The 22,637-nt window shown below is 36.8% G+C and overlaps 1 pseudogene; it reads left to right on the forward strand.

Annotated features, from left to right (window-relative positions):
* Positions 1 to 3,225: 3,225 nt before the first annotated feature.
* On the forward strand, positions 3,226 to 10,260 carry LOC111139873 (annotated as a pseudogene).
* Positions 10,261 to 22,637: the final 12,377 nt, after the last annotated feature.

The following is a 22,637-nucleotide window of genomic DNA, read 5'->3' on the forward strand; positions in this document are numbered from 1 at the left end:
TTAAGGCTGGACCTTTCTTTTCTTCAGAGTCCGCTGCCACAATTAAAGAAGAAACAGCTGCATTTCAAAGGGATTCCGATTCCAGAAGCTTAATCGTGATTGACATGTTCTTATTCTAAGCTATAAGACACTCTAAGAGTCCTTTCTTGGGTTAAAACTTCAATCATTTTCTAAAAAATTATCTCACTATGGATTTTATTCATTTTCTTTGATAACTATTCTTTGCATTTTTTAACTTGAAAGATGCTTTGCATTTGCAGTGAATATGAGCATCTACTTCCAGTAAAAGATTTGGATGGTGTCAGACATACTCTAGATGCAAAATTGCTAAATTCCCTTTTAGTGCCAAAATATGATTATGAAATTTGATGTCTATCATAAGGGTAATTATTCTTCAGGAGACCCAAAAGGTACAAGATGTGTTAAATTTCTGAAAATGTACTCTAAAAAAAGTAGTTCATGAATTTTGTAAAACCCTTCTTCATTTTTTTACTGAACAATATTTTTAAAACTTTTTAAAGCCACCAATACTCTTATGATGTAAGGTAATACCCTTACAGGGATGGGCACTTTTTATTTTTCCTTTTTAAATTATTGATTCAAATGTCAGGTTTGAATTAAATAGCCTTATCAGGAATTCTTAAGGGAATTATTTGTGTAAAAAGTTTTTTTTTTGTTTTGATTAAACAGTAGTCTGTCTCATAAACTTTTTTTTATTTCTGAGTTAAAATTATGGTGGCTTTTATACATTGTATGCTTTAAGGTCTTTCAAAGCACAGTTTTTACACAGTAACAACTAATATTTTTCTTTTATTTTTTATTATAGTATTTCACACTGCTTTACAGACATTCGTAGACTCCTGTACCACCCGTGTGAGGTAGGTAGGTCGAGTTATCATCCAGAGCCTCTGTGGGGACTGCTGCCATAGCAGAATGGTTGTTTCTAAGACAAAGGTCAGAAAAGGGATGTTAATAAACAGTCCTCAGGTTTAAGGGACTTTTTTAGGATTACATCTTAAATTCCAACAAATCAGATTTAGGAGTTACTGAAAGTGAAATTGATCCATCCCTCATCCAAACTTTGCAATACTTTCCTGTTCTGACATCATTTAGATAGTTAGCTGTATTATCAGATTAGAAACCATTGTATGCGGCTGCTGAAAGGAAAAGGAGGCAAAAAGCTAAACATGGGATGAATTCTGAACCTTTTAACCTGGCTGAAGTACGTTGGTCCCTGTTATGCAAATACCTTCAATCCTCTGCTAAGTTCGGTGGAAATAATTTTCTTGAATGACAGGTTTATTCAGCAAGGATTCAGTTGGTGATTAATCCCCCTTTGATCTAGGGTATTTCACTTAACTACCAGTTACCTCGTTCTGACAAAGTGCAACTGAGATTAGGGAGATCACTAGAACACTACCAGGGTGTGCGTTTATTCTCTCTAACCTTTTAAAGCAAGGGCCAAGAATGCAATTTATTTTCAGTATTTGAAGATGTAAAGTCCTGTCTAAGTTAGAAAGTCAATTGAATACCAAATGAAGTTTATTTCTTTACGTAATAGAACAAACATTTTCTTTTTGCTTCGACTAACAATGATTTTAAGAAACATAGGCTTTGAAGAAAGAAGAAACAAAGACTACATTCTAAGTATATCTTCTAGTTTTGTTTCATGTACTAGAATGTATACTTATTGGCCCTGAGATAAACCAAAAATCAAAGCAGTGGCTATAACTTAGGTTGAAAAAATGCTTCTATTTTATTAAACTGCATTGTTTCTCCCTGCCCTCCCCCCATTAAAAAATGTCATGCTATGTGGTAAAGAAATCCAATGAGGAAAACATATTGTAATACACAGTTATTCATCTTAAGACTTATGGTTTCAAAGCTTTATTTGTTAACTTAGTCCTTCCTTGAGAAAAAGGGGCTTGTTATATTGCCACCATAAGAATAATCACATTCTTTTCCAGAATGATGTTTTTTTTTTTCCATAAAGGTAAGTGATGCCATTACAAAAATAATCCAGATTATTTTAAATTATCAAAATAACTACTTTCTGCTATATTGTTTACTATTTCTTCTGCCTTTTTCTCATTTAATTGGTTACTCTTCTTCCATAACTTTGAACTTTAAAATACTTTATGGAATTTTGCACAATATTTTAAGAATAAAATTTTAAGACGTGTTTTATGGTAGGCTTCTTAAAGAATTAGCTTTTGAAAACTATTAGCAACATCAGTGTCAATATTCATCTTCCAAGATACCAAATATGGAGATTTATTCCTTAAGTATATTTCAAGTTTGACTCTTTAAAAAAGAAACATGATAATTTTTAACAAAAATAGTTTTAAAACACTAAATTATTGATTAATTTTATTACAGACAAGGCATTTTTTAAATGCTTTATAATTTGTTCATTATTCTAGTAGGACTTTAGGATACAAGTTACATGTTTAGATAACTTTCCCCACACATTTTTTTTGTCTCAAATATTCTGTGATCCAATTTCTGAATTGAAACAATGACTTGTACACATCTAATTCATGTTGGTGCCAAGCCAGTCTCTCTAGCTCCAATTTAGTAACCAATCTGTTTCTAAATATCTTCTGATAGCAAGTTACCTAACCAAAACAAAATTGACCTTCTCACTTGGGCAGCACATATACCAAAGCAAAATTGAGAAGCAGAAAAAAGATAGAAGGGCAGGATCCCTGGCTATATTGCTAAGAAACTAGTATGTTTAATAATTAACTACTCTATGCAGTCAATATTTAGTTGATAAATGTTGCAGTATATTTTGAAATATGCCATCAGAGACTCTAGATGAAACGTATGTATACACATATGTGTGTGTATTTGTGTAATATATGTTACTGTATCTGACTTGGTGGGTTTCCCTATGAAATGTTTGTGTTAATGTCAAAGGAAGAGTATTTAAAGTCAAATATCTTCTCTCCAAACATGTTAACAGTAATGGAGAGGCTCAATAAAATGAAAATTAATGGAGAGCTCATGCAATTACTCTGAAAAATTACTCTTAGGAGCTAAAGCCTTTTCAACCAGCTTCTAATGTTTTTTCATCAGCTGTTTTATGGAGATGATAATGTTATTGTGTATGTATAGCCTGGAGCAGTCAATGCCTTATCTGTATTACTAGTTTACTGTGAGGTCCAGATTGCTTTCTTTAGGCCCTGACTAATCTGTGTAATTGTCAGTAGTGTGGTGCTAATGTACGGTGAGTAACATTTATGGATTGACAGGTACCCTGGGATGGAAACCACCTACTGAATTGTTTTTTCCAGTAAGACATGTGGAAATTTGCATGTCTTAATAATCCATTGAACATTTGAAGTCAAACTGTATTTTTCTCCTTTAAATGTCTTCTTTTTAAATGATAGTATCTGTAAAAACAATATTGTTTAGTTAATATACTACTATTAAAAAAATGAAAAATGAATCATTATGCCTCTTAAAATTTTTACTTTTTCTTTCAAAGGACTTGAGTGCCCTCTGCAGGCTATAAAGGGATAATTAATGACTGTATTCAAACCCTGTGATTTTTTTCACTTTAAGAAGCATAGCCTGAATTAAGTGGGATCCATTTTATTTATATTGTTAGCTTTGTTAATTTGTCAGTGATTGAAGCTAGAGTTCCTTTGTCAGTTTTATAGTTGTATTTAGTGTGAAAAGTATTATTACCATTGATTTTCCAAATCACTTAGCTGGGGCTCTTTAAATGTTGGAACTATATACATTGGAACTAATAATACACATTTCCTCATAGAAAGGAGATCAGGAAAACATTTAGCTATTTTGAAATTTATTGGGGCTGTAGAAAATAACTTGGTTATTTACCTTTACATTTCTAGGGTATTATACATTTGGTATGAAGCCTTTTTCAATATGTATCATGTAAAATTTTTAAATTACATACAAGTTCTATGTATTGATCTTGTTGATGAGTGGTGATTGTGTTCAAGTTAAAAAGCTTCTTAGAATTTCTTTAAAGAAAGAATTAAACAGATAATGGTTTGTTGTGTTATTGTATAGGCCTGCTAACTAAAAAGAGCATTTCTGTTTGAAGAGCAAAAAGCAGAGGTTTCATTGAGTCCCTCATTTCAGTGTACCCATACTTTCTCAGCAGGTGTAACAGTTCTGTTCCTAAGAATATAGGAGTTCATTTTGTATGTAAGCTATAGAACCGGAGTGCCAGTGGCACTTCTGATTCACTTAAAGCTGCCAGGGAAACTAAACATGATGAGAACAAGGGGAATGACTGGGTCAAATTAATAGAAATAGATCTTTTTGCAAGCAACATAATGATCCTGATCATCAACCTTGAAAAGTAAATTGGAACAAGCAAATTGCTGTTGAAAAATTCTTTCAGCACTCTGCTGTTGCTACTCAGCTAGTCATGGCTCAGCCAGGGGCAAGGAAAAAAAATGCACTCAGTTTTGTATTAACAAAGGCAACATTATTAAAGTGAATGTTTGCATTGTGTTTATTGAAGTGTTCAAAGAATATTTGTTGCATCTTCAACCTACTCTTCTCCAGACTAGTACGGTGCATGAGTGATAGTAAAAATGAGTTATGTATACATTTTAGAAAGATAACTGACATTTAACTTAAATGTTTCTGAATGATCTTCAAAATATTTAAGCATCAGACTTCAATATTCTTTTTTGAAGATTTTCATCTAAGAAATGTATCCCCTAAAAAAAAAAAAGACTCATTTGCTTGACTATACTACTTCAAATTACTTCCAAATGCTCAATAAAACTTTCCTCCCAGAAACAACAGTGCATAGGGAATAATGGGCTGAAAGCAATCAAACAAAAAATGAAAACAGCTGTGAAGTTGCTGAAGTGAATGTATAATAATATATTTTATGTGCATTGGAGAAACAGCGTGGTAAGTGTGAGCACTTGTGTGAGCTACAGTTGTCTTGAACTACCTCATAAAAACTAAGCTGAAAAAAAAAACTAAGCTGAGAAAAGTCAAGACAGCAAATGATAATATGTCAGTCTGACATTTAAAAATTTAAGAAGTATTATATGTACTGGTAAAATGGGTAATTAATAAAAGTTCAGAAAGAATTTTAGCTTTCACCTATCTAAAATGAACAACTTAAATCACTTATATTTTAGGAGTAAAAAAAGTACAGTACTTAATGGGGATTAAAGTACAGTATTTTACTTGGTCTCTTAATAAGTTGTTAATGAATGCAGTTCAGTATTCTGCAGTCTCCTATGCACTGACTAATTTCTGAAGAACTGTTTTCTTAGTTTCACCACCAGGACAGGTTGTCAGTCTTCAACATTTCAACCTAAAAATTTATCTGGCACAATTAGCAAAGATTATTAGCCCATGCTGGAGGCTGTTGAGAACCTCTTTGCCAGATATTTTATTATTTACCATGTCTATAACATACATTTACAGAGTATTGTATATTTATTAAAGTCCAGAAAGAATTGATAAAAATTACCTTAAAGTTATGAATTACTATATAGAAGTTTATATTTAAAATGAACTTTAACATTTCCCTAAAGAACTATCTTTGTCCATAATCTTTAAAAACTTTTTAATTTTTTAAATTTATTTTCAGTGTAACAGTATTCATTGTTTTTTGCACCACACCCAGTGCTCCATGCAATCCGTACCCTCTCTAATACCCACCACCTGGTTCCCCCAACCTCCCACCCCCCGCCCCTTCAGAACCCTCAGATTGTTTTTCAGAATCCATAGTCTCTCACGGTTCACCTCCCCTTCCAATTTCCCTCAACTCCCTTCTCCTCTCCATCTCCCCTTCCTCCATGCTATTTGTTATGCTCCACAAATAAGTGAAACCATATGATAATTGACTCTCTCTGTTTGACTTATTTCACTCAGCATAATCTCTTCCAGTCCCGTCCATGTTGCTACAAAAGTTGGGTATTCATCCTTTCTGAGACAGGCATAATACTCCATAGTGTATATGGACCACATCTTCCTTATCCATTCGTCCGTTGAAGGGCATCTTGGTTCTTTCCACAGTTTGGCGACCATGGCCATTGCTGCTATAAACATTGGGGTACAGATGGCCCTTCTTTTCACTACATCTGTATCATTGGGGTAAATACCCAGTAGTGCAATTGCAGGGTCATAGGGAAACTCTATTTTTAATTTCTTGAGGAATCTCCACACTGTTCTCTAAAGTGGCTGCACCAACTTGCATTCCCACCAACAGTGTAAGAGGGTTCCCCTTTCTCCACATCCTCTCCAACACATGTTGTTTCCTGTCTTGCTAATTTTGGCCATTCTAACTGGTGTAAGGTGGTATCTCAATGTGGTTTTAATTTGAATCTCCCTGATGGCTAGTGATGATGAACATTTTTTCATGTGTCTGATAGCCATTTGTATGTCTTCATTGGAGAAGTGTCTGTTCATATCTTCTGCCCATTTTTTGATATGATTGTCTGGTTTGTGTGTGTTGAGTTTGAGGAGTTCTTTATAGATCCTGGATATCAACCTTTTGAGGAGTTCTTTATAGATCCTGGATATCAACCTTTTGTCTGTACTGTCATTTGCAAATATCTTCTCCCATTCTGTGGGTTGCCTCTTTGTTTTGTTGACTGTTTCCTTTGCTGTGCAGAAGCTTTTGATCTTGATGAAGTCCCAAAAGTTCATTTTCGCTTTTATTTCCTTGCCTTTGGAGACATATCTTGAAAGAAGCCTAAAATTTGTATGGAATCAGAAGAGACCCCGAATCGCTAAGGAAATATTGAAAAACAAAAATAAAACTGGTGGCATCACGTTACCTGATTTCAAGCTTTACTACAAAGCTGTGATCACCAAGACAGCATTGCACTGGCATAAAAACAGACACACAGACCAGTGGAACAGAGTAGAGAGCCCAGATATGGACCTTCAACTCTATGGTCAAATTATCTTCGACAAAACAGGAAAAAATATACAGTGGAAAAAAGACAGTCTCTTCAAAAAATGGTGCTGGGAAAACTGGATAGCTATATGTAGAAGAATGAAACTCGACCATTCTCTTACACTGTACACAAAAATAAACTCAAAATGGATAAAAAACCTCAACGTGAGACAGGAATCCATCAAAATCCTAGAGGAAAATATAGGCAGTAACCTCTTCGATATCAGCCACAACAACTTCTTTCAAAAAAAAAATCCTTTTAAATAAAGCAAATACCAAGCCTCTAACTCTACTTTTGCTAAGGAAGTAATCAGAAAAAGTGGTTAGTAATGTGCATAGCTTAATAATGGCAAGAGGACTTTTTAACTGATGTGGATATCAGTGGCTTCATGCCCAGGATATGTGTTTTCTTCTATTAAAAGAACATGCCATTATATCTAATATTGAAGACCTAAACACAATTGAACATAAGATGTGACTTCACATTAAAAATTACTGTGTAATCTAGTTGAAAGGGAGACCTTAATTTAGTCAATAAAAACTCAATGTTAGGGCCCCTGGGTGGCTCAGTGGGTTAAATCCTCTGCCTTCAGCTCAGTTCATGATCCCAGGGTCCTGGGATCGAACCCTGCATTGGGCTCTCTGCTCAGCTTCCCCTTCTCTTCTCTCTGCCTGCCTCTCTGCCTACTTGTGATCTCCATCTGTCAAATAAATAAATTAAATCTTTAAAACAAAAAAAGAAAGAATTCAATGTTAAACTTTATTGTATTGTACTCTTACGAGCCACTCCAGAACTAAACACAAAAACAAAAAATAGTATCTGATTTTGGATGGTACCTTATGACTCCCACAATGTATTAGCATTGTAATATGGAAGGCTACTTCTATACATTTGTTAATACAGAAACTGTCCAAAGAAGTGATGGTTGGTATTCCCCAGGCAAACAGGACAAAAGAGCATCCCAAAGACAACATCATATCTGTGCAGGTCTGACAAACAGAATTCCAGAAACCTGAACATCTAAGATAGTAAATGTATACATGGAATATTTTTTTGGTTTCCAATGTTTGAGATTTGGAGAGATAAATATAAATTTCTAAGGAAATTATTGCTATATTTAACTTCCACCCTAGGATGCAAATACAAAAGCACATCTGCCTACTAAATCTACATTCCTCCACTCTATCTCCCTTTCCTTGATAATTTTGAATGCCTATTCACATATGATAGTATGAGATTTGCCTCCGTGTGATCAATGAATAAAACAGAATGGTGTATGAAGAGGATTATAAAGAAAATATGTAAGTGAAGAACTTATATAACTTGGTAGAGTAAAATACGTTATATTTGATAAGCTAATGTTTTCTCTAGTTCACCTACAGTAGAACTTCTACCTTCAGAAAATATTCTAAGCCTTGTTTCATTTGAATATGTATACGTGCACATATATACATGTGTATAAGTAAGTAAAACAAGAGAAATATAAGCTCCAGAGCACTGGTCTCACCTATTAGTTTACAAATCTTTCCTCCACCTCCCAAGCCAATATTTTGAACTTCTTGAGGACAATGACATTTATCTTCCCATCTTTGTATTCCCAGTGCCATGAGAAAAACAAAAGAAGCTTAGTCTTGATTCAGTGGAGTAGTAAAATGTTAAATACATAATAAAGCAGATTGTCTTTCCACCTAAAACAAATCAATGGTGTTTGAGTGATTATGGTTTTGCATGTGTGTATAAGAAGTTCATTGTTCAAACAGTGGTTCAGTCCACATTCAGCACAGGTGATTTCTGCCCTGTGATTGCCATCTATAGCACTATTCAGAGAAATTGTCACCATTTGTGACACTTCTTCAGACATACTGTGCAGAGCTTTGGTTCAGCCTGTTAGACCAGCAACAGCTGAGGCCTGTGGTTGCTGCCCATCATAGGACACATTCTTTGCAGTTATGCTTCAGTGAACCTTAAAGCCCTTGGTGCTCCCTTCTTAGAAATCCTTTCTGGAACTCATTCTACAATGGCTTTGTGAGTTCCCCACTATTCACCAGAGTTGATCCTGATTTTGTTCAATATAATATGACCTGATATGCTATGACTCCTCTCATCCCATAAAGCCAGAACTTTCAGTGATTCCCATATACTGATGTAATAGTGTCACCAGTATCCAAGAATTCCAAATGATTATTTTGAACATATCCATTAACCACAAAGGCAGAGTGGTGTAGAGGAAATCTACAACCTTTTTTCCATAACCACAAAGGCAGAGCGGTGTAGAGGAAATCTATAATCTTTGAAATCATACACAGCTGATTTCAAAACCTGCCACTTACAAGTTGGGTGGTCCTGGATAAATTACTTAACTTCTGTGATCCTCCCTTTCCTCCTAGCTTCATAGGATTATTGCTTTAAATGATACCAAATTATCTGCATAAGTATTCAATGTTCTTTCCCTTCTATATCATAAGTTAAGAATGGCCTTTTCATGTAACCGTCTTTGCTTATAATTAGACAGTTATACCTTCAGATTATCAAAATTATATGAGCTGTCCATTTGACCTTGGTGGGGATTTTTGGTTTTATTCTTGTTTTTTTAAGTAAGTTCTATACCCAACATGCGGCTGGAGCTCACAACCTCAAGATCAAGAGTCACATGTTCTGCTGTTTTGTGGTTCCTTTGACGTGAGGAACCATGAGCAGCAAAGTCTCCTGTGACCCTGTAGGAGGTGGTACAGGAAGTCCTACATGGGAACCATGTGCTGGAAGTTTTTGGAGACGGTGGAACTGCAGATCAGCCTGAAGAACTATGACCCTCAGAAGGACAAACGTTTCCTGGCTGCCATCAGTCTTAAGTCCACTCCCTGCCCCAAGTTCTTCATATGTGTTTTGAGGGACCAGTGGCACTTTGATGAGGCCAAGGCAGTGGATATCCCTCACATGTCCCTCATATGGACATGAAGCACTAAAGAAACTCAACAAGAATAAAAAATTAGTCAAGAACCTGGCCAAGAAGTAGGATACATTTTTGGCTTCAGAATCTCTGATCAAGCAGAGCCCACGAATTCTGGGCCCAGGCCTGAATAAGGCTGGCAGTTTGCCTTCCTTGTTGACCCACAATGAGAACATGGTGGCCAAAGTAGACAAAGTGAAGTCCACCAACAAATTCAAGATGAAGGTGCTGCATCTTGCAGTGGCTGTTGACCACATAAAGATGACAGATGATGAGCTTGTGTACAACATCCACTTAGCTGTCAGTTTCCTGGTGTCATTGCTCAAGAAGAACTGGCAGAAAGTCTGGGCTTTATACCTCAAGAGCACCATGGGCAAGCCCCACCACCTGTACTAAGGCACAGTTTAATAAACCCCAGTGCTTCCATTTAAAAAAAAAAAAAAGAGCCACATGTTCTACTGACTAATCAGTTAGGTGTCCCTTTTGGGCTTGGGTTTTATATGTTCAGCTGTATCTTATCTTGTAGGGATGCCTACTCCACTGCTTGACCGGGCCCTTGGAATTAATAAACCAGCTGTAGAATTGAGTGGGTGTGTTTTTTTATTTTATTGTGTTATTTAAATTTCAGCTAATATACAGTGCAATATTGGTTTCTGGAGTGAATTCAGTGATTCATCACTTACACAGGTGTAAGAGTTTTATAAACTTTACTAAAGTTTAACAATTCATCATTATTCATAGGAGGACATTCCCTCAAAATTCGTACTATAAGGTTTGAAAAAAACAGTCATCTGCCAAAAGTGAGACTGAATGAAAATAAAATCCGCCAATAGAAACATCGAACAAATAACAATAATAGCCCACAAACCTTTAATAGAGCTTGATTCTAGAAGGTTTTTCTGTATGTCGTCCAAGATGTAGTCTATGCCATTCATAACTAATTGTTACATGTGAAAGTCATTTCTTCATAAGATGAACCACTGATTAAACCTGAGTCTGATGTCTGGTAAGGAAATGAATGTATCCGGAATATTGTGAAACTTACATTTATGTGACATACTGTACTAGGTATAGGAAAAAATGTAAAGATTGCTTGCTTTCCCAGAATTTATAATCTAAAAGATATAGAAATGTTTTAAGTATTAGCTGTCATCCCTGGAGTTTTCCTGAAATACTTTTTCCTATAAATAATAGGAAAATATTTATTCAGTTGGTAACATAATTTTTAATGTCAAACTGCTTGATTTATTGATATAATAAAACACTTCTTGAATTGTCAAATTTAGCTTCCTGGAAATCTAAAGTTACAGAACAAGGATACTTAAATCTTAGAATGCTAAAAAGGGTTGAAAATAATTTGCTCTTTCCCCACAGAATAGGGACATTTTGTTTACTTTTGTTTTACTGACCCTTTTGCCCAAATTAGCTTGATTGAATAAAATACCCTAAGCTGCAGAGTTCTGATAGAAGGTGGGCATATTTCTTCATCTTCCCCAGATCTGAGTCTCGACCACAATGCCAAGCCTCTCTGATGTCTGAAAGTGGAAAAATGAATGGTAGGATAACTTTGAGGCCTCTGAGACCCTCAGTAACTCCCGCTGAAGACCACTCCTCTACACCCAAGGAAGGGAGGACCTTCCTAACTTCCCAGTCCTGCATCAGAGGGTTCCCTGGGGATGCCCAGTTGGTGGCGCCTGAGAGCTTCCTAGGGACTGCATGAACCCACAGCTACTAATGAGTATTTCTCTTTACGTTTCTGTTTCTAGCAAATGCACTGGTTTTACATTTTTAGTAGTCATATAAAGTTTCCTCCTTAAATATAAATTAAAATTGAATATATAACAGTATAAACTATACTGGAATTTAAATTAAATTTAAAAAATTGAAAATGGGGCGCCTGGGTGGCTCAATTGGTTAAGCGACTGCTTTCAGCTCAGGTCATGATCCTGGAGTCCCGGAATCGAGTCCCGCATCGGGCTCCCAGCTCTACGGGGAGTCTGCTTCTCTCTCTGACCTTCTCCTCGCTCATACTCTCTCTCACTGTCTCTCTCTCAAATAAATAAATAAAATATTAAAAAAAATAAATTGAAAATGAACATTTATAAAGAAAGGTATCGAGTAAATAATAGTTCAGGTGGTATACGGTGAACAGAAAGGTGGAAACGCAGATGAGTGTAGAAAAATTATTTTGGGGGGGTTTTGAAAATCAGAATTCGACACTTAGGGAATCTAAAATAGGAGTAACTTTTCATTATGCTGCTCAAGATAGTTTTTCAGTAAAGTCCTTGGAGGGGCTAATAAGCAGTGTAGTCTGTGGAGAATATACTCTGGCTTTTGGGCTAGGCAGACACAATTCAAATGCCATCTCTGCACAAGTCAGCCATGGGCCCAGGCTCCTCACTTATAAACCAGGAGTCTTAACCTCATAAGGTTGGTGTATGAATTAAATGGCATAGTACACAGAAAGAAAAAGTACATAGGTGTTGCTCATTCATTCCTTTTGACTCACCCTTGAATAATGTCAGCTGTTTCATTTTCTTCATAACTTCTGAACTGGAAGTAGTTCCCAATTATTTCCATTCCAATTTTTTTTTTTTTTGGTAATGTGCTAGCAAAATGTGGGAAAACAGCATATTGAATTCCCATATTTACCGCAGTACAGAGAAGTTCAAAGTTTGTGTTAGTGGCAAAGTCAGATGTAGATTTTCTTTTTTCTTTTTTTATATATTTATTTCAAAAGATTTTATTTATTTATTTGTCAGAGAGAGAGAGAGAGAGCACAAGCAGGCACAGAGGCAGCAGAGACAGAGAAAGAAGCAGTCTCCCTGCTGAGCAAGGAGCCGATGTGGGACTTCATCCCAGAACCCTGGGATCATGACCTGGGCTGAAGGCAGCAGCTTAACCGACTGAGCCACCCAGGCGTCCCAATTATGTATTTTTTAAAATATTCTTTTTTAAAAATTTGTACTGTGTTATGTTAGTCACCATAAAATACATCATTTGTTTTTGATGCAATGTTCCAAGATTCATTGTTTATGTACAACACCCAGGGCTCCATGCAATATGTGCCCTCCTTAATACCGACCACCAGGCTCACCCGTCCCCACCCCCCCAAACCCCCCCCTTTGTTTCTCCAAGTCCACAGTCTTTCATGGTTCATCTCCCCCCTCTGGTTCCCCCCCGCCCCGTTCACTTTTCCTTTCCTTCTCCTAATATCCTCCATGTTATTCCTTACGGTCCACAAGAAAGTGAAGCCATATGATAATTGACTTTCTCTACTTACTTCACTCAGCATAATCTCCTCCAGTTCCATCCATGTTGATGCAAAAGTTGGGTGTTCATCCTTTCTGATGGCTGAGTAATATTCCATTGTGTAAATGGACCACATCTTTTTTTATCCATTCGTCTGTTGAAGGACATCTTGGCTCTTTACACAGTTTGGCTATTGTGGAGATTGCTGCTATGAACATTGGGGTACATATGGCCCCCCTTTTTTTTCACTACATCTGTATATTTGGGGTAAATACCCAGTAGTACAATTGCCAGGTCATAGGGTAGGTCTATTTTTAAATTTTTGAGGAATCTTCACACTGTTTTCCAAAGTGCCTGTACCAACTTGCATTCCCACCAACAGTGTAAGAGTTTTCATCTAGTTAAGCTAACCAGCCTCACTGCTTCTCCTTTTATGCACAGAATAAATGAACTTAAACACATATACGTTCTTCTAACAGATAATTTTCCTCTGCTTTGGTAACTAAAAGCTAAGAGCTGAAATGTTGACCTTTATTCAACATTTTCTAGAGCTTTTAAAATATATTTTTGGTTATCATCTTTGTATTGTGTTCCTTTTACTATTCTCTATTTTCTCCTTGTATCTAATTTTTATTTGATATTACTATCCTATTATATGGATTTTCATTAATTGATCTTTATTGTCATATCCTTTATTGTTGGTTTCCTCAAGTCATTTTTAGAATAAGTTTAAGAATAATTATATATGCAAAATAGTGTAGTTAACCTACCACTGATAATGTTCTAGGCAAAATTTAAGAGAAAAGATTGGAGAGAATTTAATATGATCCTGAAACTGGTCATGTCAGACAGTTCCCTAGTGACTTCTAACTTTAAGCAGTTCATTCTTGCTAAAACGCAGTGAACTTAGTTAATGCCACCAATTATTGCTTTATATCAAAAGCCATTAGAATCTGTTTGACTATTTTTTTAAAATGAGACTCACTTCACTAACTGTACCAGCTTATGTATTCAAATGCGTATCGTCCTTCAAATTAGTCTCCTCTAGAGATGATTCTAGTGAATCCATCATAGCCAGAAAAATAATGAGGGGACTTCTCTTTGCAAAAGCCTTCAAAGCTAATTTAGAAGCTACAGAAGAAAAATAAACTTTATGATTGCCTCTTCTCTTTAAATAAAACCCATTTTATCTAGCTTAATCAACTGTCTTATATTCATGGGACTCAATTTTTAAGAAATCAAATATTTGGATGAATATGCCACATGATTTGAAGGCCATTCACAAAGAAAACGGAATTTCCAGAAAGACTTGGTACGATGACAGACTCAATGGAATAAGTGTTTAGTTAACCAAAGAGACTACTTTGAAGCTCTGTTGCAAGTTTGGGTGTTTGTTTCTAAATGCATCTCAGTAATAAGCACATCCCATACAGATAATTTACAGGTTTCTAGGAAGCCAAAATATTTTCAATATCAAGATTTATTTGAGTTTTGTTTGATTAAAGCATAAAAATAAAATTTTTAAATAAAAATAATAATTTGGGGGTCTTTATAGCAAAGATCTATTTTGATAGGAAAATTGCAGCAATTGAAACTCTAGTGTAGAGAACTGGGGCTGCCTAAAATGAAGGGCAAATAACGGAGTAGTTATGCATGTGTTTTCATATTCTAATTTGAATACTTTATCAAGAGAAACTAAAAATTATATTTTATAGGTCATTCTCATTCTTATAACAATCTTGTGATTGTTTGTATTTAATGTTAAATATTACCTGACATTTTTAGTTCAATTATTTTTAGCTGTTCACCCACAAAGGCAATAAAGCTGACATAATTACCCCCTTTTAATTCACAAGAGACATGTATTTACCTAATTGTTATAAGGCTTTTCAAGCTAGCATGCTGTTACTGTGACAAGACTACTTTGAACACACAGTAGGTAAAATAATATCGTCTGTTGCACAGCAACCTCAATAGCTGAATGTTAATTTAACCAGTAAAGACAAAGTAATGGTAATAATAAGAACTCCTTTCTTCTGATGAAGTTAAAAATGGAACTCAAATTGTACTTACATGGCTCATTGGCTTAGTAATCACTGGAAAAATCAACCACAGGGCAAAGCCTTATTGCAAAGCAGCAACTAGTTACTAGATCCTAGTTGAAGATATCAGTGTAGAATCAGTGTAGATATTAGTGGCATACTAGAGTATTTGGCACCTGGAGTAGATTATTTTTAATACCTATCACCTCCATGTGATAAAATTATTTTCAGTGATAATCATGAAAGGAATAAGAATGATGTCCAGAAAAGGAATTCAGATAGTGAAAATTGTCTTTTATTGACCGTATGTATATGGATATTTTGGGGAGGTGTTTTTTTTTTGTTTTGTTTGTTTGTTTTTTTTTTTTTTTTTGCATAATAATCATGCCAATGGGGGAAAAAATAAAATGAAATATTTATTACAGAACAAATAAAAAGTATGAATACTTATAAGTTACACTAATGCACTTTAAAGGGGGGAACTTAATACCTACACAGTGGTCTATCACAGTTAATGCATAATAGCATACAGTAACTGATATAATTTTAATAAAATCAAAACATCTGTAAAAAGTACAATTTAGATAACTAAATCATACCACTACGTAGCATTCTATTTCCTTGAGTTATTCCTTTTTTTAAAGCTTTTTTAAAAAAAGATTTAATTTATTTATTTGACAGACAGAGATCACAAGTAGGCAGAGGGGCAGGCAGGGCAGGGGTGGGGGGAGGGAAGCAGGCTCCCTGTTGAACAGAGAGCCTGATGCGGGTCTTGATCCCAGGACCCTGGGATCATGACCTGAGCCAAAGGCAGAGGCTTTAACCCACTGAGCCACCCAGGCACCCTCCTTGAGTTATTTTTTACTTGAAAAAAAAATGATTAACAATAAAAAAGAAATACTAATTCAAATAAAATTCAATACAATTCAAATAAAATACAATACAATTCAATTCAATACAATACAAAAAAAATTGAATACAACAAAAGAAATATAATTCAAATAAAATTCAATAAAAAAGAAATACAATTCAAATTTAGTAAGAGATTCAATGTTTGAAAAAAGATTTACACTTTTCAGGCAAAAAGTTCATATTTCAGATTTAGCGTGTTGCCTCACTGTTGTAATAAAAACTTCCCAGGGACACGTGGGTGGCTCAGTCGGTTAAGTGGCTGCCTTCAGCTCAGGTCATGATCCCAGGGTCCTGGGATCAAGTCCCGCATCGGGCTCCTTGCTCAGCGGGAAGCCTGCTTCTCCCTCTGCCTGCTCTGCCTGCTTGTGCTCGCTCTCTCTCTCTCTTTCTGACAAATAAATAAAAAATCCAATAAAATAAAAAATCCTATAAAATGACAAATAAATAAAATCCTAAAAAAAAAAAACAACTTCCCAGAATGACTGGATTGAAGTGACTCAAGTTGTTTCTTAATCTTTAAAATCACTATGCTAAATTATAAATTTCAAGTATACTGTTTAAACACAGTATTATGGAGTACCACGAAGTTTGAAGATCGAAATTGCCTTCAGAGCAGGCTTTAACAATCCTCAATAGCTATTACTATGGAAAGGAAAGGATGCAGCCAAGTCCATGTGTGGGGGCTGAGGTATAATTGGGAATTCTCCAAATTAACTTACATGCAGGATGCATTGTTTCTTAAAGGTAAGTTATCAGAATATACTAATCTGTGATTTATATATATTTTATTTCAACTCAACAATAACCACAGGAATTATTTAGAATTTAGACCCACAAAATACAGTTTTGGAGAGAATTGTTTCACCACTAACATTGTTTAGAATTGTTGGCACGTGACAATAAAAACCATACCAATGTTTGGTCAGTTTTATTGTTGTGTTTAAGCTTCTCTACAATGCCTACCTCAGAAGGTGACCACCCTGCCCTAAACACATGACAGCATACTTTCATTTCATCTCAGCCTACAAAACAGGCTTTGTTTTGTGCCAGTACATCAAAGGAAGAAAACACTCAGAGATGTTCTGCACCAATCTTTACATGTTCATCAGTATTCACTTAGTGAGAAGAACCAAGAGTTATTAGTAAAATTAACAGTTATTAAATAACTGTGTGTCACTGCTTTCCAGGGCCATTGTACACCATGACTAGTTCTGCATCATATCCTACCATTAACACTATAAAGCCTTTTTTTTAAATTTTATTTAACCCATTTAACTGGAGAAGAAACTCAGAGCAGGCCTTAAGTAGGCAGCAGACTCTCGGCATGTTTGCTTCATCTTTGAGCACATTCCTGGTTTCCACTCTGTTCCTTCCCCAATCCTAGAATCTCAGTGCTACTGTATCCTAGATTTCTGGGACCAGTTCAAAGTTTCTGTGTCCCAACTCAAGTATTAGGAACCTGTGCGTTCCACCATTCAGAGGAATTGCTTTTCAAATAGGACTGCAGAGTGAGTAAAGCTTAGCATAAAAACCAAAGGGGTAATTTCTGACACTGAGAGTGTTCTGTATCTTGGGTTATAGGGCCTTCATACCACCTCTCAAGTCACACCACGTCAACCACTCTGCTCATCTTACTCACACGGTCCATCTGATACAGTGACTTATCCTACGTCGTTACCTCAAGATTGCAAATGGGCATCATGAGTTTATGGGAGCTTCTTTCTTGATAAGGATAGGTTTCCAATCTTTTTAATAAAGTCACAAGACTTAAAAAAAAAAAAAAAGGCACAAGACTTTCCTATCCCAAAACTGAAACAGAAGGCAGTGCTGGTGCATATACAATCATGACTATATCACTTATTGTCAGTTTCTTTATCCCAAAAAAGTGGGAAGAAGGCAAGATGACTGGATGATTTCTAAGGTCCTTATCACCTTCTGTATTTCTATTGTACATATAAAACAAATTTTACATGAACCGAATTTTATCATTTCTAGGCACATAATTTTGGGAAAAGAGAAGAGACAAATTGTTAGTAATAGGAAAATGTGATGGCAGTGACAAAGATCACAGGACTCAAGGTTAGGAAAGCAAGTTGTGGAGTTATAAAAATCTTTCTCTTACGGAAGCTTCCTGTTCGGGTTTCTCTCTCTCTCTCTCTCTTATTCTCTCTCTCTTTTCCCTTTCACTTTCCCTTATGGTTTTTGTAGCCCACCATCCCATACCTTGGAGCTCTAAATGTTAACAAAATCACAACAATAAGTAAAATATGTAGTATGTCAGTAGTGATAAATTCTTTAGAGTAAAAAAAAGGGGGGAAGGAGAATGAAGAGTTCTGGGGGATGGAAGTGGGGTACAATTTTTACAACATAATAATGTACAATTGTCATAGAAACCAAAGGCAGGTGTGGTGGGGGGCAAGAGTGAACTTTCTGGTGATCAGAAGAGAGCAGCAAGTGCTATGAAAAACAGCTTCTACACCATTCAGGAAGTGACCTTGTTTATCACAAAACAGCAAGTGTCACAAGGACAGGTGAAGGACTTTTACTTTTCAAATACAGTATCTTCATACAAACTAAATGATTTCAAAACAACTGTGGTGAGGTGTCCAGGTGGCTCAGTCAGTTAAGTGTCCCACTCAATTTTGGCTCAGGTCATGATCTCAGGGTCGTAAGATCGAGCCCCAGGTTAGGTTCCACACTGAGCATGGAGCCTGTTTAAGATTTTCTCTCCCTCTCCCTCTGCCCCTCCTCCCATGCTCTCTAAATAAATAAATAATAAAAACCTCCCTTGAAAAAATAAAATAACGGTGGCAATATCATAAAACACCTAAATTCTAACTGCAGTTGCAAACTACCTTCCAAAACACCAGCAAAATCCACAGATACTAAGGATAATAATGCTTCAAACACCCTATCCCAGGGAATGCTGTTTCTCAATAAGATAGAGTCTGCTATTTGACTTGACATTTTCCTTTTCAGCTTTCTATCAGTAATTATAGGATTTAAACTGAGAAGTTACCTGATTCCTGGAGGCGTGAACTCCAGGGAAGTGTGGTAAGAGAGGCTTCAGTGTTGAACTCATTCTAATCCAGAATTACTGAGGCCAACAGGTGTCCTGGCGGTCCTGGGGTATAAAACGGGAAAAGGCTTACACTGGAGTTGACCTTTGGTCAAAGCCAGCTTCAAGGAAGAGGAGTTGGCCTTCACTTAAGAAGTGCTTTGTCTTGCCCAGAGACTTCTTTGTACAGGTGGGGCCTGCTGGACTGGGGGCACCCATTTTTCAACAGCAACTCCACGTGGCAATAAGAAGCAAGACCAATTGTGGATTAGTGTGATCAAGGTCAGTATTCCAGTTCGTGGGGTGGAAGAGAGGTTGGACCAAGCAAAAGCCTTGTATGCTCTGGATAACGGGAGGGCGGTGGGGCACCTGTTATATGTCCCTATTTATCCATATATTTATGGACGATTTGTAGAACAGTTCAGACAGTTGCCTCCCCAAATTGCAAAAAAATCTTTCACTTCTTAAATTAAAAAGAAACAAAGTCAACTGTTCACCCTCTACCACTCAAGTGAAGTTTAAATCTTGGTCTCCAGAGGGAAATTTTAAGGATTCATTACACACAAATATTTACTTATGCCATACAAATGCGTAATGTTCTAGGCTGATTCTGAACAGAGATTGTAGCAACTAGCATTTGTTAGGCACTTACTGTTGATTAATCCTTAGGCATTTTCTCTCTCAATCCTCCCAATGACCCCTGGAAGTTTGGTACCTCCGTTTCATAGAGGAGGGAAATTGGAGTTTGGCAAGATGGAGTGATGGGCCAGAATCTGGGCACGGGGCAGCCAGTCTCAGGAGTACCCTCCTCTATACAGTGCCTCCCAGGAAGCAAACCTGATTTTTTGGCAGTTGGAATAAAGAGACCTCACATCCCTTTCCAGCACCACCCCCACCAACTGGTCTCCTTCCTAAGACAGGTAAGAGTGAAGTTACTCTAAACCCTGAACTTACTAACACTGATTCAGTCCATCTGCTCCCTAATTAGGTCAGTGTGACCATTTCTCCACTTCTGTCTTTCACAACCCTTCCTTTAACAAGATGTACCACTCAGTTTATGTGTACTTTCCAGCAAGCCTGCCAATGGTACTTGATCGTCAGCCGTAAGATAAACTTTCAGTCCTGACTCCATTTTCACAAGCAAATGACTCACTAAAATTTCATCGTCAAGAGGTGAGAGAAAAACGTAAATGTAATTCTTTGAAATGTCTCCTTTGGGTTCAGGGAACATACATGGTAGGGGCTAATTGTCAGAAAGTTTAATTGTTACCCTCTACCAAGCTTCCCTTGTGCACTGGGGCACACCATAGGTGCTAATAGTGAGAAAATTTGACTGTAGCTCTGCTCTGCTCTCTTCATTAAGCTAATGGAACATTTTGCTTTCATTTTCTCCCTAGGGTGGCCGTAGGAGTACAACCTTATAATTGTTGCTCTTACTGTAATTGGAGGTAGTAGGAGTATATATAATCTTATTGTCTTTCCTATGTGGTGGTAGTTTATTTATGACCTATTGATAATTCCCAGCCAGCAGCAGAAAACTCAGTGAGTATTACATTAGCCTTCCCTCCTAGGAGAGTGCCTACCAAACAAAGACCATTATTAATCAGAGAGAACACGTACTAGGGATGGCCCATCATACCACAAAAAAATGACCCCTCTGGGTATCATGGATATTTCTTTTTTTCAATAAAATTAATGAAGCCTTTTGTCTTTCTTTACCTTTCTTTAGACGTATTAACAAAGCCTCACGAATCTTTCTGGGATTCTGCACATCTTCAAAGAAATGGGGAGCCTTATTCGGCCACTGAAGTCCTTGGAGCATAATGGGCCATGAGCGAAACACCAAAATTTAGCATCCACCACCCTGATTCAGGACACTGGGGTGTACTGAGTACAGCCCAAGGTCAGCAGGACCCTCCCCAGAGGAGGAATATGGGGACACCCTAGGAACCTGTTGATAATACAAATGAGATCTGCTGAGGCACAAACATCTCTATTGCCTAACCTTGACGTCTTACAACATATTTTGATAAAATAACCCTTTAACTATCTTTTACGAGCTGGAACGTCTTTTAGGACACGGAGTATTCTCTGAAAATTCTCCACAACCTATGTGTTCTATTTGCCTTTCATTAAAGGGTCACTATGGAGAACTTGCATATTAACGATTTTGCTGTCTAAAATAGTTCCATTCGAGGACTGTTCCTCACTTCTGAACTGAAGGTATCTTCTGAGGTCAGTACACAGAGCTCATATATATAAACAAGTGAGGCTGACATCCATGAGAACATAGAATTATGTGCCCCACCCCCACTAGATGATTGAACATGCAAGAAATTAAATGGCAGACTGGATGCATAGTCAAATACATGAATTGTCAAAACTTATATTCTGCAAATTGGCATTTGGTCAATTAACTCTTATGTGGCAAGCACAACACTGAAAATCTTCACAGAGATGATTTTATTTTCTACTCCTGTGGTAGTGCAGAACAATGGCCTCCGAACAAGCCTGTGTCCTAATGGGCACAGGTGGGCCAATGTAATCACCAGGATCACTATGAGCAAGGAAAGAGGGTCAGAGTCAGAGAGGAAAATATGACCCCAAAAGCAAAAGTTGAAGTGATGTGGCCATGAGCCAAGGAATGTGGGCAGCCTCACAGGCTGGAAAAGGCAAGAAAATGGATTATCTCTCTAGAGACTCTGGCAAGAATGTGGTCCTGACAACCCATTTAGGACCTCTAACCACGAGGACTATAAATGGTGAGTCCGTGTTGTTTTAAGCCACTAAATCTGGGGTAATCTGTTGAAACAGCAATAGGACACTATATAACTCTCCACAGTTTTATAAAACAGACTCATCATCTCCATTTTATAGTTGAGGGAGCTAATATTTCAGGGATTCGAGTGGTTTAGCTCACCCTGTTTCCTCTCACAACACATGGGGGGTGTGGCCAGTTTTGAGTAGAACTGCATTCTCTCCTGAAGCAGATGTGTTCTCCCAAGGCTCTGGAAAGCTGCAAGATGCACGCATTAGGTACCTTGCTAACTGCACACCTACTCTTTTATCTCCAGGTATCAGATTAGATGACTTTTCTAAAAAAAAAAAGATTTATTATTTATTTGAGGAGGAGCAGCAGCGGGAGAGGGAGAGATAGTCCAAGTGGATTCCCTCCTCAGCACAGAGCCCCAGAGCAGGGCTTGATCCCAGGACCCTGAGATCATGACCTGAGCTGAAATCAAGAGTCAGATGCTTAACCAAGTGGCACCACCCAAGCGCCCCTAGGTTAGAAGACTTTTTCATAAGCTTAGCTGAGTTTTTTATTTTCTAAAAAGGTGGCAGTTTTGTGAATATTAACTCAGCATTTCTGAAACCAGAGCTTCTTATATTGTTCCTTCTTTTAGCAGAAATTTTCCTTTGTCTCACCATTCAAGTTTAGACTCAAAAACTATACCAGGAGGGAATAAACAGTCTGTGAGGGGAAGGGACTTAATTGTGTTTCCCAGTTT

This window comes from Enhydra lutris, unplaced genomic scaffold, assembly GCF_002288905.1.
Source record: "Enhydra lutris kenyoni isolate GAN:26980312 unplaced genomic scaffold, ASM228890v2 scaffoldscaffold4, whole genome shotgun sequence".
Lineage (NCBI taxonomy): Eukaryota > Metazoa > Chordata > Mammalia > Carnivora > Mustelidae > Enhydra > Enhydra lutris.